The sequence below is a fragment of the Osmerus mordax genome, chromosome 5 (genome assembly GCF_038355195.1).
Source record: "Osmerus mordax isolate fOsmMor3 chromosome 5, fOsmMor3.pri, whole genome shotgun sequence".
Taxonomy (NCBI): Eukaryota; Metazoa; Chordata; class Actinopteri; order Osmeriformes; family Osmeridae; genus Osmerus; species Osmerus mordax.
The window spans coordinates 12,829,189-12,844,765 of NC_090054.1; positions in this window are offsets into that span (position 1 = coordinate 12,829,189).

Here is a 15,577-nt window from a genome sequence, read left to right on the forward strand (position 1 = left end):
GCTCAGCACACATTTTGTTGTCTAAATACAATTCTAAAACATTTTTTAAATAAAGAAATGGTGTTCTTGAATGTTAACTTGAGCCAAGTAGGAGGAAAGAGGAACAGTGATAACTATGGAAACTATTCGAAAATACTTGGGCCTAGTCCATTACTCTTAGGTGATGGACTCAATTTCTCAATCTTAGGTGATGAACATCAAGAAGCTGAAAACGGGTCAGAATAGGCAAGGAACTGAGCTCTACAGTCTACTCTACACTATCAATCAAATCAGCAAAAAGTTCATATAAATCTGATTGCATTTCGGATTCCAGCAACTAGGTGACTTTCTGGTATGCACAGTCAATGGCCCTGAGTCTGCCTAGCTAATTCTATTGTCCCCATAGACTCTCTCCCCTGTGCTAGTTATTGCGCACTTGACTACCTTTCTCTCAAGACTCTAACTAAGATATCGCGAGCCTTGGTTGCCTTGGCTGCAGCGCAGAGTGACGCTAGTGGAGGTTTGAGGTTTAGCGGTACAGCATTTTGCTCGAGTCCCTCTGGACATGATGGGACAAAACAACATCGGGTCTAAGAAGGTAAGTGTGTATTTTAAAACTTCATTAATGTCCCAAATTATTCATTTGGAATATAACGAGAAAGACTGTCTCATTATAACATTGCTTAACTTGGGAGCATTGAGGGAAATGGTAAAATTCCGTGTGAGTGCACGCGAGTCCTGTGATAAATTGAGAGTGGCGTTCACCATAGTGATAGCTTTTGCAACCTAAAATGCTTTGGCTGTATTAAACGGAAAATGTGTTGTATTCAACGGGCGCTCTTTCTATAATCAGCAATGACAAGCCGTATAACGTAGCTCTTGATGATCGTGCACGGTGTGCTGCAAGGTAGCTATCATTAAGGTAGCTGTAGCCTTACAACAGGATAATCTCCCATCAACGGCAGTAGTGAACAGTCCATCACAGTTTCAATGCATCCTTGAAAAAACTTAATTCAAAGGGTCTTAGAGTGTGTCCTTGCTCAGCCATGCTATACAGTTTGCTAAAGCAAAACATTTATAGTTCGCATGGAATTGAGAACATACTTTTTTGGCTGTCATGTTCTCGTGCTTTAACCAACAACGTCGCTTTCAACCAATGTCACTTGATGGGACCCCCTTTGCAAACGAGATGGTGCAACACTCAATCTCAGTAAAGATTGTTCTCATTTAATGCCTGCGAGATAAAGGAAAACATTGAAAAAAAGAAATACAACGTTTGTTAGTAGAATTTACCTTTTGATTCACATTTTTTAGTTTATATTATGTTTTACTTCTCGAAAGTCTCACCCTGACTCTTGTAAAGTTGGTGAATTGAGAGTTTATAACTTGATGGGATGCCTTAATCTCATCCATTTTCAAATGACATGATGTTATTGAGTTTCCCGTCCTGTATGTGGCTGTCTTGTGGCTGTCCGCTAATCGTCATATAGGCTAGAAGTGTGTGGTAGCCCAGCAGCAAAATCGATGTGCAAGTCTGGCATTGTTTTAATCATCGATTGGATTTTCTTTATTATTTATCAAAGGCAGTGTAGTATTTTCTTACATAATATTATTATAAATCTATTCTAAGCCCCCAGTGGCACGTGATTTCATAATTTTCATCCATGTTTGGTGGGAACTATATTCTTAAACAGTCTGGTGCAGGATTTGAGGGAAGTAGCCCAGCCCGGTTATGAATTGCTGATCTGCTACAACTTGATATCCAGCTGAAGCAAGACAAACAGAGCTTGGCTTATATGCTGCCACTCTCAAACTCTAAAAACACCTCTTATCCGGAGTTATTTTCCCATGTGAACGTGCCATAATGAGCCAACTCATGCAGACATGCATATCTCCTGAACTTGGCCAGCATTCTGTGACATAATGCATTGCATAAACATGTAAACAAAAACACTAGCTTTGAAATACAGAGAGATGGCCGAGTGATGAAATGACTGCGTACTGCTTGCTTTCTTTCTCCCACTTGTTCTTTTGCCTTGTCTTTTCGTTCTGTGTAGGATCTCAAACTCCTCTCTCTCTCTCTCTCTCTCTCTCTCTCTCTCTCTCTCTCTCTCTCTCTCTCTCTCTCTCTCTCTCTCTCTCTCTCTCTCTCTCTCTCTCTCTCTCTCTCTCTCTCTCTCTCTCTCTCTATTTTACTTTCTCTCACTCAAACAGAGATTAGGACCAGTTGTGAAAAGTAAATGGGAGTCCTGGCATGCATGCTAAATCAGGCCATGGATTGTTATGTAAAAATTGGAGATGAATAACTTAACATACTGATGTAGAGAGTTCCCATGCATTCTTTTAGAGAGGGGTGGGGACTGGAGGCAGGACGGGGAGTGAGGGGAGTGGTGTTTGGGTTGTTGTTGTGGAGGGGGGGGGGGGGCGGGGGGAAATACAGCCTAGTGTGCTTGAGACAGGCAGGTGCAGCAGAGTTGTATAAGATGTTTGGCAAGGAGGGACAAGGCAAAAGCCATTTCAGATGAACTTTTATGAAAAGTCTTGCTGGAGGGCCAGGCACAAGGCCTTAGCAGGCTAGTCTTCATTTCAGGAGGCTTTTTAATATCACTCATAGATTCTAGCCCAAGGGAGAAGATGTAGGCAGTGCTCACAAGTTTATTGTTTGTAGTTTGTAGGATTTTTTTTTTGGGGGGGGGATTTTCGGCTAGGATGTCGTACTGACGTTAGTGCAATAAAAATAATTTGAAAGAATACCAATTGTTATCTTGGCTGAAATATGAAAAATTACATATTTTGGGCTCAAAACCTGAAAAGATTAGCCTATTCCACAAGCCACTTCTCTAAAGTTACGAGAATGAAAACCCAGCTGTCTTTAATATCCCAGCTGTGATTATTTCAAAGAACTACAACCTCTTCTACATCCACTCTCCCCTGCATTCCCATGTTAGTGAACCATTTAGAGTTGAAAGTTGTTCTCGGTGACCCCCATCCAGCAGCTACCCTATCATGGCAGCCACACTGAATGACGGCTGAGTAAACTCAGATAGGCTGGAGAGATCGTCCCACGCTATCTGATATCCCCACCTAGTTTAAATACAAACAAGCGAGGGAGCAATGAAATTATGATGTAAGCTCTGAGACTGACAAAGACTGGTAGAATAAAATGCCATTTGCAAAAGATAACTATAAGCAGAGCTAAGAAAAGATCCAGACCTACGTCTAAGCAAATTGCTCATAAGCATCTCGTATGGCTTTGGGAAGTGTTGTAATTGTTCTCATTGCTCTCCCATGAGTCTGTAATTTATACCACTCCACTATAGCCCAACCAATGTGATATTCTTTGCTGTTCTTGTATGTCAGACTATGTGAGGCTTCCCACAAAATGTTAAATTCTGTTCTCAGCAGGGGTATAGGAGCGGGGGGGAGGGGGAGGGGAGGGGAAGGTGTGTGCGTGTGAAATCTCCCTCCCTCCCTCCCTCCCTCCCTCCCTCCCTCCCTCCCTCCCTCCCTCCCTCCCTCCCTCCCTCCCTCCCTCCCTCCCTCCCTCCCTCCCTCCCTCCCTCCCTCCCTCCCTCCCTCCCTCCCTCCGTTTCTTCAGCCAGCATTCCTGTACCGGGCCATGCTTGCTCAGTGTCAGTGGTGGCGGCAGATCTACGCATGGCTTCTATCAGCCGGGATCTTCTCCACTTCAGATTGTGAAGCAGCGTGGCTCAGAAGGGAAGTGGCAGAAATAAGTGTTGTTAAACAGGGGTCATGCAGACGCGGAGAGGGAGAGAGGGAGGGAGAGAGCGAGAGAGGGATGGAGAGAGAGAGAGTGTGTGTGTGTGTGTGTGTTAATGGAGTGTGTTACGTGTAGGCAGCCTGTGGCTATGTGGCAGCCATGAAATTGAATAGAATTGTGTGTTCATCCTATAACTATTTTGGGCTGTCTAGACTGGCCATGATGTAATTGGAGTCTCGCCTCATCCATTTCCTTATTGTCTATGCATCCAGGCACTTGTTTAATGCTCTTATTCTGTCTTGTCTGGTGCAATGTGAACGTGAGTGAATCTTTTCACCCTATCGTAGCCTGAGGCTCTATCTGAATTAGTATGAGGTCAGTCCACCTGAGCTCAGGATTGACATCATTGTTAAACGGACTCTGATAAGCTTGTTCTGGCAAATGGTTAGCCACAGCTGTTTTCACTCTACCTTGTGTGTGTGTGAGTGAGGGAATGAGAGCGAGAAAGGGAGAGCGTGCTGCATGGGCGTGTATGTCTGTGCCAACGGCGAGTTGGGTTGTGGGGAAGTGTGGGGGTGTGTGTTTTAAAGTGCAACGATGCTCAGGGTATGGTGGTCCGGATGCCCTCAGGGTATGATGGTCCGGATGCCCTCAGGGTATAGTGGTCTGGATGCCCTCAGGGTATGGTGGTCCGGATGACCTCAAGGTATGGTGGTCCGGATGCCCTCAGGGTATGGTGGTCCGGATGCCCTCAGGGTATGGTGGTCCGGATGCCCTCAGGGTATGGTGGTCCGGATGCCCTCAGAGTATGGTGGTCCGGATGCCCTCAAGGTATGGTGGTCCGGATGACCTCAGGGTATGGTGGTCCGGATGCCCTCAAGGTATGGTGGTCCGGATGACCTCAGGGTATGGTGGTCCGGATGCCCTCAAGGTATGGTGGTCTGGATGCCCTCAGGGCCTCACCGTGGACTCACCATGTTTCCAGTTCACCTACAGTGTACCCGACAGGCCGCGGCGTCTTTAGCGGATCATAGTTACAGGGCCAGTTGTCTTCTTCTCTCAATAACGAACCAAGACGAAACGTTCCCGTGGTCTAAGCTTCCTCCAAACATCCCCCCCGGCCCCCGCACCCTGCTGTGCTCCCAGACACGCTGACCATGTGATGACATGCAAACAAACAGAATCTGTTAGCTAATCACATCAGTTACGCACAAGCCTCGTTAACATGTGTACGTCGGTTAAGGGCGAGTGCACTAATTAGAATGTGAGGGCGGGTGTTTTGCCCCTAGTTTGTAGGCTATCTTGCAAGCATTACTTTGAGAAGGATGCTCTTCGTTGTCTTATGAGGACCCTTCAGCGACTTCAAATGAGGAGACGACTTCAGTTAGGATCAATTTCTGTTTTCAAGTCCTCTGACCTCAGGAAAGTCAGTGACCTTTATTAAACAATACATTTGCAGGAAAAAACATACAAGTGAATGCAGTACCATTGAGCAATGCAGTTAATTCAAACTGACATTCAAATTAATTGTAATTAAAACGTTGGCGATTCATGTTTTAAGAATTTCAGGGCGTGACATACTTAGTTATGCTAGATATGTCAGTTATAAGAGCTAGGCCTACTCAGAAACACCCTTTATAATTAGAACATAGCTTTTGCCATACATTAGTCACTATCTGTTCTGTGGGAACGATAGCTGTACATTTTGTACAACTGTTTGTTACTGTTATAGACAAGACATTTAGTAAGTTTTGCTTAGTCTATTTTGATACACCCAACACACACACCCATTTCCCTTCTCCACCCTCATGTATTTTGGTTTACCAGAAAAGTGAGAATCATCCCTTAATAACATAAGTACAGTGCTGCATGAGGCATCCCAAGCATCTTACATAAATACTGTTGATTGGACAGAAAGGTTTTCCAGGAGCCTCCATCAGCCCAGTGACATCATCCTGTCCATTAAGCCAGAATGCGTCGAGTCCAAAGTCGATGGATTTGGCTACACTCTGTTTGAATCGTTAGCAACTTCACCCAGGATATGTTAGCCTGTTTTGTATCTGACCGCCAGGGTCATAGACCTTGTTTAGGTTTGCTTTTTCGAGTGTGGGTTTCGAAGCAGAAAATGGAAATGGACTCAAACTTGAGGCAGCAGTAAGGTTGGTGGGCGGCTGCTCATTTGCTGACCCGTGGATCTCTTCCTCGGCTTGGCATCTGTGTGTGCCAGGCAGACATATGGGGAGAGAGGGCTGCGTGGGACTGCTTCCAGTCAATCGATGGGACCAGGGAGTGTCTGTGGCAAGGAGATGCGGAGGAGATTTTGCGTTGGAGAACATGAAATTATACGCAGCCTAATAGTACAGAGTTTCTGGGTTACATGGCCAGGGTTGGTGACTGACTGGATGTCTGTTAAGCACGGTTGAGTGGAGAATCCACGTGAGTGGAATGCCACCTGAGGAAGCGAGTTGACAGCCTTTTCTTTTCTTTTTGAACTGCTGTGCTCCTTTCCACGTAACAGTTTGGGACCCTATTCTTAGCCCCTGGTGACATAACAGGCCAGGCCAGGTCAGGACAGGACAGGTCCACTTCTAATTGGTGGCTTTCTGCATTACCTCCATTTTTGAGACATCTCAGCTTACACAACCCAAAAATATTTAGTTATGGGGGGTGAAAGCGGGGAATAATGTAGTTTGAGGTACTTTGTTCTTCACCGTTCAAAGGAATCAGGCTAGAGACGATCTCAGCTGTGAGTCGTGTTTGTTTCATTCCCTGTCCCCCCCGGCGACACGCTGAGCAGCTTCTCCAATAAAAACACAGATAATCCTTAATGTCTGCATTTGCATATTTCAATAATTGATTGTGTTCATCTTGTGTCAGGAGATTTGGAAGTTGTTTTGGGGGAAATAGCCTGGTAGGGTTTTATTATAATAATGTGGTGATGGTTAATTATGCTGGAGGATCTTGGTTGGGTTATTATTACAGTGTTTGGCAGGGAGCAGATAACAGCGTTGCACAGGGAATAAGCACTCAGATATTGTGTTTTTCCTCCTAGATACACAATGACTCACTGGAGTAATTGGCAGCACACATAGGTGTGCCTACTGAAACCTCCGGACGGACGGACGGGGGGGAACAACCATAACCTTTCAGATTCAGCCTGATCATTTACAGCCCTTATTTTCCCTACTTTTGAGTTTGCGGTTTCTTGTCCAACATCCCAGTAACAAAGGAAGAGATGCTAAACTTCAACAATATTTAGGTGCTTGGCAGTATGTAGGCTCTTTATTCTTGGCACATTGTCTTTTATCTCTGGTCTTTTATGCTAATTATTCCCTGCGCTTTTTTTTTGGGGGGGGGGGGGTTATCTTTCCGGAGATCCTCTGTCTTCCTCAAGGCTCTTTATGACTGCCTGTGTTTGCTTCTGTCTCATTTAAGGAGGCATCTTCATTGGCTGGCTTTATCAGGCCTGCAGCAGGGGATCATTGCTGTTTCTCTGGGTGCGGATTGAGGGGGGCTCTAAAACCAAAGAACTGCTGAGGGAGGAGAAGAGATTGGAGGAGAAATAGTACCCTAGAGGAGCAAAGTCGAGGATCGGCTCATTGTTGCAGTTGTTTTGCCAATGGACTGTCCAGATGGCGGAATCGTCCATAAACCTAAATGTACAATGCGTTTACTAAATAGGACAACTGTTGATCTGAATGCTAACCTCACTGTAGCTCCTCCATTCCACCATGAGGCAGAGATAGAGTGTATAGCTCACCTAGCGCACCGTGTGACCGTGCTCGGACTGGCCACATGTCCTGGACACAGGATGCCCCCCTGATCCTGACGGGATCCGACGGCCAGGATTACAGGATGGAACAGATTAAGAGTTATGCCATCATTATCATCACCAGCGTGGCTCTGGAAAACGCCAAAACGGCAGGCGGCTGACAGTAAAGCGGGGGCTTTTAATGAGGCTCTAATGAAAAGAAAGCGTTGCGGGTCCGGATACGGCCTTAGTCTGCTAATGAATCACACATTGGCATGACAAATTAGTCATGACATTAGGCTGCATGGCAGCTCCGAAGGAGGCGTTCCATTGCAGAGACAGAGGGGATGTCTGAGCATCTCTATTGTCTTTGGCGGCGATTCTGATAACTTTGTCCCTTTTTAAGCTTTGAAACGTTTCACTGATGGTCTTGACTCTGCTCCTGTCTAAGTGCACAGCGAATTAGCCATGCCACGATTCACCAGAGGACAACATGTGAGCTGTCTTATGTCTTGCCGCAGGGCACAAGTTGCTTTTTTTGTCAGGTGTCGGCATTAATCTGCTATATCACACATTAACTCTAGTGGTGTTGAGATTGAGGCTCTTCCTGGGGTCAGGTGATAAATTGTGGCGATGCCTTGCGGTCTGCGTAATTGAAATACAGTTTGAGACAACTCCAGATTTGAAGTCAACAGTTATAAACGTCAAGCGATCAGACAAGCATGAAGCTGTGGAAAGCCTGCTATTGAATTTAAGAGAAATCGCTGATATCGAGCATTGAAACAGGGCCATCAAAATGGATTAGTTGTTGGAACAGTGCTTTATTGGTGTTGGTACTGTTCCTGTTAGTCAGAGAACTCTTTTTTTCTACTCCTCCCCTGAGATGGCCTGTCCCTTTAAAGTTTCAGGAAAGGAAGGCATGGTGGGAGGAGCTTCCTGGGGAAACAGGTGTGTGCTGACAAGGATGATGTCGTCATTGTGTCAGTGTCACCTGGGAAGCGTCTCGGTGTCGCGGCTACACAGCACGATGCCGCTGTCACACATCCCAGCTGGTACAGGGCTCCGGAGTACAGATGTCTAACTGCGCGGTGAAGTGAGTGAGAAGAGAGAAGCATAGTGGGCTCCCTTGTAAGCGCTCTTTTGTCAAGGTGAGGGTGTTGTCTTCCAGCCGGGAGGATTCACGCGTGTGTCCTGTAACACCTCCGTTACATCAGGTGTGGCAAATTCTTTGTGGTCCTTTTTCCGTTGTCACTCCCACAAGGCACGTTCCTTTAAGAAGCATGTTTTCTTTCGTCGTGAGGAGAGGCGTGACTACAGAGGAGTTGGCTGTAGAATTCTACTGGATACAGATATGAATATGTTGATGTGAGAGGCAGCAACCTTCTTCAAAAAAGTCCCTCATGGATTTCGTGTCCTTTTTACCCCTCAAAATAGTAACCTTAAGTAGACCAGTGCATAGCTAAGCTGCTGTATGAAAAAGGCCCACTGAGTACACCAGGCGTCATCGCAGACCAAACTATTTGCATGTTTGTATGGAAACGCCGATACCCAAAAATAGTCTACTTCTGTTTTGAAAGGTTGTATGTCTGTTGTGACGGTGATCGGAAACCATAGGGATGGATATTCTCGGCATCCATATCAACGTGTCAACAGTGGAAACCGAGACGAGTTTACAAACCTTGTTGTGTCACAGGGAAAAATACTGTGGGATTTTGGATTCGAATGACTGTTTGGCTGAAGAGTGATGAGTACTTTGGAAGGGCAAGTGCATGTGATAATAAGATGGGTGTGTTGTCTAAGAACTTGTAGGCCTACCGGTAATTGCTATGGCGTAATATTGTATTAGATGACAGACCTGCCCCCGAGTGAGGGTGTGTGTGTTTAGGTATCATCATATGACTGAGGTTGTAAACAGTAAAGGTGGGAGCTGGGATGAGGTCATACAGGAAGTGGACATAGTGAAATGAAGGTGTACTTTGAGTTGTGTACTGTACAGGACAAATTGTACACAGTGTCATATGACACAAGGTTATTTTTCTGCTTTGTAAGCTATGCTGGAGGGAACTTATGTTGTTAAGAAAAAGCAGAACAAGAATGTGAGAAACATGGTTTTATTTTACACTAAAACTCAGAGTTTACGAAAAGCCTGAGTTCAGTAAAACCCTGAGTTGACTGTCCATGTCAAAAGCCCCTAACGTGTGCTAATTCTTGTAGACTATGCTCAATGCTCACTGTACACAAGTTTATCCATGAGCTGATGGGTTGTACCGTGTTTGTAGATAATGAATAGACAGAACAAGTCGTGAAACAAATAAGTTATCAAAGTTTGGTTAACAGACACAAATAACAGTATGCAGTTAGTCTACAATCTCTCTCCCACCCCCTTATCCCTCACTCGCTTGCACACACAAACACATACTTCCCCATGGAATTTCCTCAAAGCAGAGCAAAAAAAACGAAACAAAAAGCTCATTAATTGGTCTGGATGTGGACCTCCCTTTGTTAGCTGGCTCGAGAGGGGCCTTGTGAGTAGAGGAAGCTAATGTTTGAACAGAATGCTTTTGCATTGTTAGGCCACATAACGCTTTGTATTCATATAACAGCTTTTGTTTTGGGGATGAATAGCCTATTGTGGGAAAGTGTTCTAATTCCTCAATCAAAGCCCAACACAACTTTGCGAGCACATGTCCTCTATCTTCTATGCAAACAATCAATGTTTTTCTCACAAGAATCTTGCACTTTTTTTCTTCCTGGTGCTTCTCTGTTCACAGGATATTGTTTTCTTTGGTTCACTTTGTTTTGTAGAGTGTGTTCTCTGGGCTTTTGTTTCAGGGGCGAGTGGACAGACGATAAGAAGCGGTATGTGTTATTGTGTCCTGCTGCCGGATGCAGATAAAGAATTGGTCAAACACCTGTTGAATGTCTGGTCTACATTTGATCCAAAAACCCATTGAGATATGATTTGCAAGTGTGGGCTTTTCAATCATACTGTGGGCTGTCGGTCTAATGCAGGCTACTTTTAGTAATGTAGGACACACTTAAATGACGGTGTACACTAGATTTACTTGGTTCAGGCCATAAGGATTGAGTCCCACCACAGATTTCAAGAAGGAACAAAACAGTCTGACCTTCAACTCAATCCTTAATAGTGCTGCCAATTTTTTGTAGATATATTTGAGGGCTTTTCTGTTTTATTTGGGACAGATCAGTGAAGAGGGACGGGAGAGTGAGGGGGGAGGACATGCAGGAAATGGCTTAGGCCGGATTTGAACCGAGGCACCAGTGGTAGGGCCTCAGCCTACGTGGTACCTACGCACTTATCTGGTGAGCTACTGGTGTGCCCCCGGTCCTGCCAATATTTTGCTCAAAATAGTAGCAGTGTCATACTGCCTAGGCTGTCAAACAGTCTGTTGAACCAACACAATTACTGCAAATAACTTGTTGACTTAAGCTTCAACCTGTTTGTGAACTTCCACGAATGTCCCCCACGATAAGCAGCTCTCGTGGTGTTCCTGCTGCACCACCCTGCAATGGAACTTCTTTAAACGCCGTTTTTAAATGGTTCAACTGCCCTCCCTGTATCACCCTATCATTTTACAACCAAAACCTCACGTGGAGAGTTTACAACTATCCATCTGCCAATGTAAAGTCTCTCCTCCCTTCCTTCCTTTCTCAAATTTACTGCAAATCTTCAGCTTTTTGGGGTCCTGGTGTCGTGGGAAGAGCACCTCGTCATGTTTGGTGGCATGCAGTGGACTCTGTTTGGCTGTTTTTGGTTCATCACAGACTCCTGCCAAACTTCGGTTCCTCCTTGGGATATTTCTCACCTTTGAAAAAAATTGCTACAGGACTAACGGTATGCAGTAGTGGACCAATGAACAACACAATGTCACGTGTTTGGCTACATTGGTGTTTATTTGCAATGAGTAAGTAGATGGCAACTACACAAGTGTAGCCTAATTTACGGCTCAGATCCTCAGACACCCTTGTGTTAAGCCAGCCGTTCCCGTTCAGGTTGCGGTCAGAAAGTAACACAGTGTTGTTAATCATCTCTGGGTGGAGGAGGACTATGTGGCTTATAACTGGGCTATTCTTTCATTTCTCAGAAAGGGCGTACCATTCCATACAGATGAAGTTTTTTGCAGTTTCAGTAAACTACTTGACTAATTCTGGTTTGAACAGCAGGTGAATCACTAATTGGTTTCTCTTGGTAAATGCTTTGTTTTTATTCGTGCCGTTGTGCTTTCGTTTTAAGTACATTAGCATAGGGAGAAAAGCTTTTGGGAACAATCTCAATAGAGGGCAGTTGGTTGTTGTCAGAAATTGATTGTGACATGTGCTGGCTCCTAATCATTAAATCAATAGATGTACACCCTACTCTGAATATTGGTTATGCCAGATTAGGGTCAACCAGTTGAATGCAAATCATTTATAAAGTAGACTGATTTGCAGAACAATAACAATTAGTCTATTTTGATTTCAAGGCATCACGGTCTTGAAACTGGCGCCGTTATAACTGTGTAATATATTCGTTATGTGACGAAATTAATTACCAATACGCAGCTTTATAGACTATAACCTATATGCTTTTTTATGTCTTGTAAGTAGTACTCTAGGCCTCTAGTAGGCTATCTTGTCGGGTTTACAAAACGCTGTGGTTTCTTGGGCTATGACCGTCATTGTTTGGGACTGCAGGTACTGGCGCCACCCTTCCCCCAGCCAAGCTTCCAACACAGCACAGAGCACATTATGAAGAGACAGTTCTTGCTTTTAATTGGTGAGCCGAATTTCAACAGGTTTTTAAAATCCCGAATTTGGAGTAAATGCCTGATTTTACATGGGTGCAAATAGTGACCGCTGTCATTTGTTGAGATTTCTCTTTCCATTTGGCTGAAAGGTAAGTTAAATGCTGTTTTGGACGTGAATACTCTACAACTTGTTTGATACAGTAGGTTGCAGGAAAACCGTTACCACACACCGTTACATTGGTTGTTATAAGTATCATGGAACACATGTTAGACATCGACTTGAGTTCATTTGGTTGCGAAAGCTCAAACTGTGGAACTAGAATGTTTGGTGTGATGAAGATAAAAGGTGCTGCATGGATATTATGGTTCGGTGTCATTGTTGTTCATTGTTGATTGCTGAAGATCTGGAGCACCGCTCGCGAATAATATTTGTAGGCTATTTCTTTACATTATATCCAGTATGTTGCCGACTTAGTGTCGAACTCTCTTCGTGCACATGTTAAACTGGGTAACTGTTGTGGAAAAGTTACAGCGTGGTTTCATTCAAAGTCAACTGTTACGCAGTATGAATGGCTGACGAAGAGTTTCATTCATTTTATAGCCTAATTACGACGCTTCGCATATTCATTTATCTAAATTAAATGTCTCTCTTCGTATTTGTATTTGGAGCAATCATGAATGTCTTTCGGAAAAAAGATGTGATTTAAGAGTGTGATAGTTTATTATGCCTCGTCAGCTTGCCTAAAGTTGTTTATATTTTGGTAGACCCTAAACAAAAACCATCTCAATGGTTCTAGCCTTTACGTAGCCTAATTATTGTGTGTAAACATGTCTTGTTGCGTGGAGTTCTCTGAGACACTTAAACAGTGTTTACAAACTGTTCATAAATTCGGCATTAATGACTTATTATCTCTCATACCCGCACAAGCTCAATATTTCATTAAATGTATTGAGGTCAGCACATTGGTGGGCAAAATGGCCATCATCTCCACATCGGTCACATGAACTGATCGCACCATCACAAGACCAGGCTGTTCTCACACTGACCCAGCACAACACGTTAACAGGCTTTGATGCCCATGACCGCGCTCTCTGCACACCCTGATCCCTTCTGATGAGGCAAGGGGCACACTGGGTGTGTGCGTGTGTCAGTAGAGTTGTCTAGTTGTGTGTATTCAACACTCACTGTGTACTTGGTGTGACCTCAGTAGGACTGTTGTTGATGTGCGATTGCAACAGTATTGTCAGACAGCTCCATTGTTGTATTTAAGATGAGGGAATGCTTGCGGTTGTCCCACTGCAATGGTGTGTCAAGCCCACAGATCATGGAGCCTAGTCACATGTCCTGCGAGGGATTTGTTGTGATGGGGTGGGTAAATATGTTGACCATTGCCAGTATAGTGAGACCAGTCGTATCTGTGGAGTTGTGGTCTTTTTAATGGGCCAAACACCCCTCTCATGCTCTCTTTATCACTCACTCAAATACTCACTCTGGATTCCAACCTATTTTTGTTACTAATGTATTCTTGCTCATTCAACTTTTACCCTCCTATTCAGGTCATCGAAGGGCAAACATGATAATGTATCCATTTCTTCTTGTGGGATTTTGCAAGGATTAGGTACAGTGCTATGTTGTGAATCCGTTTTTGTTCCGTATGGGCTTCACGGTCACAAACAACTGCCAGTGTCAACGTTTTTTTCATTCCATGTTTAAATGGCACCAGGGGTTTAGTTCTCCAATGCCTAATTGAGACAGAACACTAAAACTGTTGTGGGGATTAAAAACCATAACGCCTGAGCGCTGGCTGCAATCCCAAACTCTCACAATGTTTCGGAGAGATCCTGCACTTCAACATAATACACAAATGCATCATTAAGGGGCTCCCTACATGGCTTCTGCTAGGACTTTTTTGAAAATTGATCAAAGTGGATCCAGGGACTCTCCAGTTGTGGAGTTGTGTAACAACATCAGCCCCAGTCATTTGACTTGTTTTGATGACCAGAACACCACTCTGATTTATTATGTTGATCCAGTGTTCTGCTGTGCTGACTCCTGTCCATCCCTCTATCCTCCTCTGCTGGACGGAGACTCAGTCAGATTACACGTCTGTTTGGCCGTGGTGTAGGCGGCCCATCATCCTACAGATGGTCAGATGAATTAGCAGATCTGGGTGCCAGGACTAAGTGCTGCTGACTGCTCCATGCCAGGTGAAGGTGGTGGTTGAAAACCGGGAAGCTCCTCTTCCATGTTCTCTGCTTGCGCTCGTCTAGTTCTCTCTCTCTCTCTCTCTCTCTCTCTCTCTCTCTCTCTCTCTCTCTCTCTCTCTCTCTCTCTCTCTCTCTCTCTCTCTCTCTCTCTCTCTCTCTCTCTCTCTCGTCTAAGGCTCATCTCTTCTGATCTGGCCTGAGTGATTGCTGCCATGCCCTCTGCTCATCCTGCTCATCCCACTCAACTCTGTCCCGTTTTCTCTTTCTCTTCTCCCGTTCTTCATCCGTACTCCTTGGTTCTTTCTTTGACCCTTTTACAGTACTGTGTCACTGTCTGTCTCAGTGCCTGTCTTTCTGTCTGTCGCTCTCTGTCTTTCGCACATATGTCACAGTAAACTCGACAGATATTTTTTGGGGGTAGTACTTTACCTCCTTTCCGAGTGACGTCGCTGTCACCTGTCTCTTGAATTTGTCTCTCCTGCTCTCCAAAAGTCTGTTTCTGTCCCTTCAGATTGTTCGCCTCTGTCTCCGTCTGTCACCTGGAACTATTGAGTGTTTTTCTCAGGGATTCCCTCTGCTAGCTCTGGACTGTCTCGCGCTTTTCTTAAAAGTATTGTTGAAGGTTGGAGGAGGAGGGGGGGGGGGGGGGTGTTGACCATGTCCCTCTTGCCCATGCTCCTGTCAGTTCTTAAAGCAGCACCCAGTTCTGTTTCCACGGAAACAGGCACTTTCTCGACCTGGCCTGTTTTGGAGCGTAAATACAGGACTGTGATTCTCTCCTTCTCCCTCTGCAGGCTACCCCCCCCCCCCCCCCCCCCCCCCACACACACACACTCTACCAGCTTTGATAGCGTGCAGACAGCATGTTGCGTGCTTGCGACAAACCATCAGTGCATCGGGTGTGATTTGAGCCAGGCATGTGTGTCGCATCTCCTCTTGTGACCCCCCACAGCACGTTTCTAAACTCCCTGTTGTGTCATATCTACCCCCATCCCCCTCAGCCAACCCCCTACCCTCCCAAGTCATCACCAGCCTGGACTCCATGTGGCTACACAAGCAGTGACTCAGCGTCCTGTAAGATTTTAGCAGTCGTTAATTGCAGTTGCTGATGACAGCATTTGAACACAGATCCGTGTCACAGTAGTCTTTAGTTTACGTAAGCCTTATTTA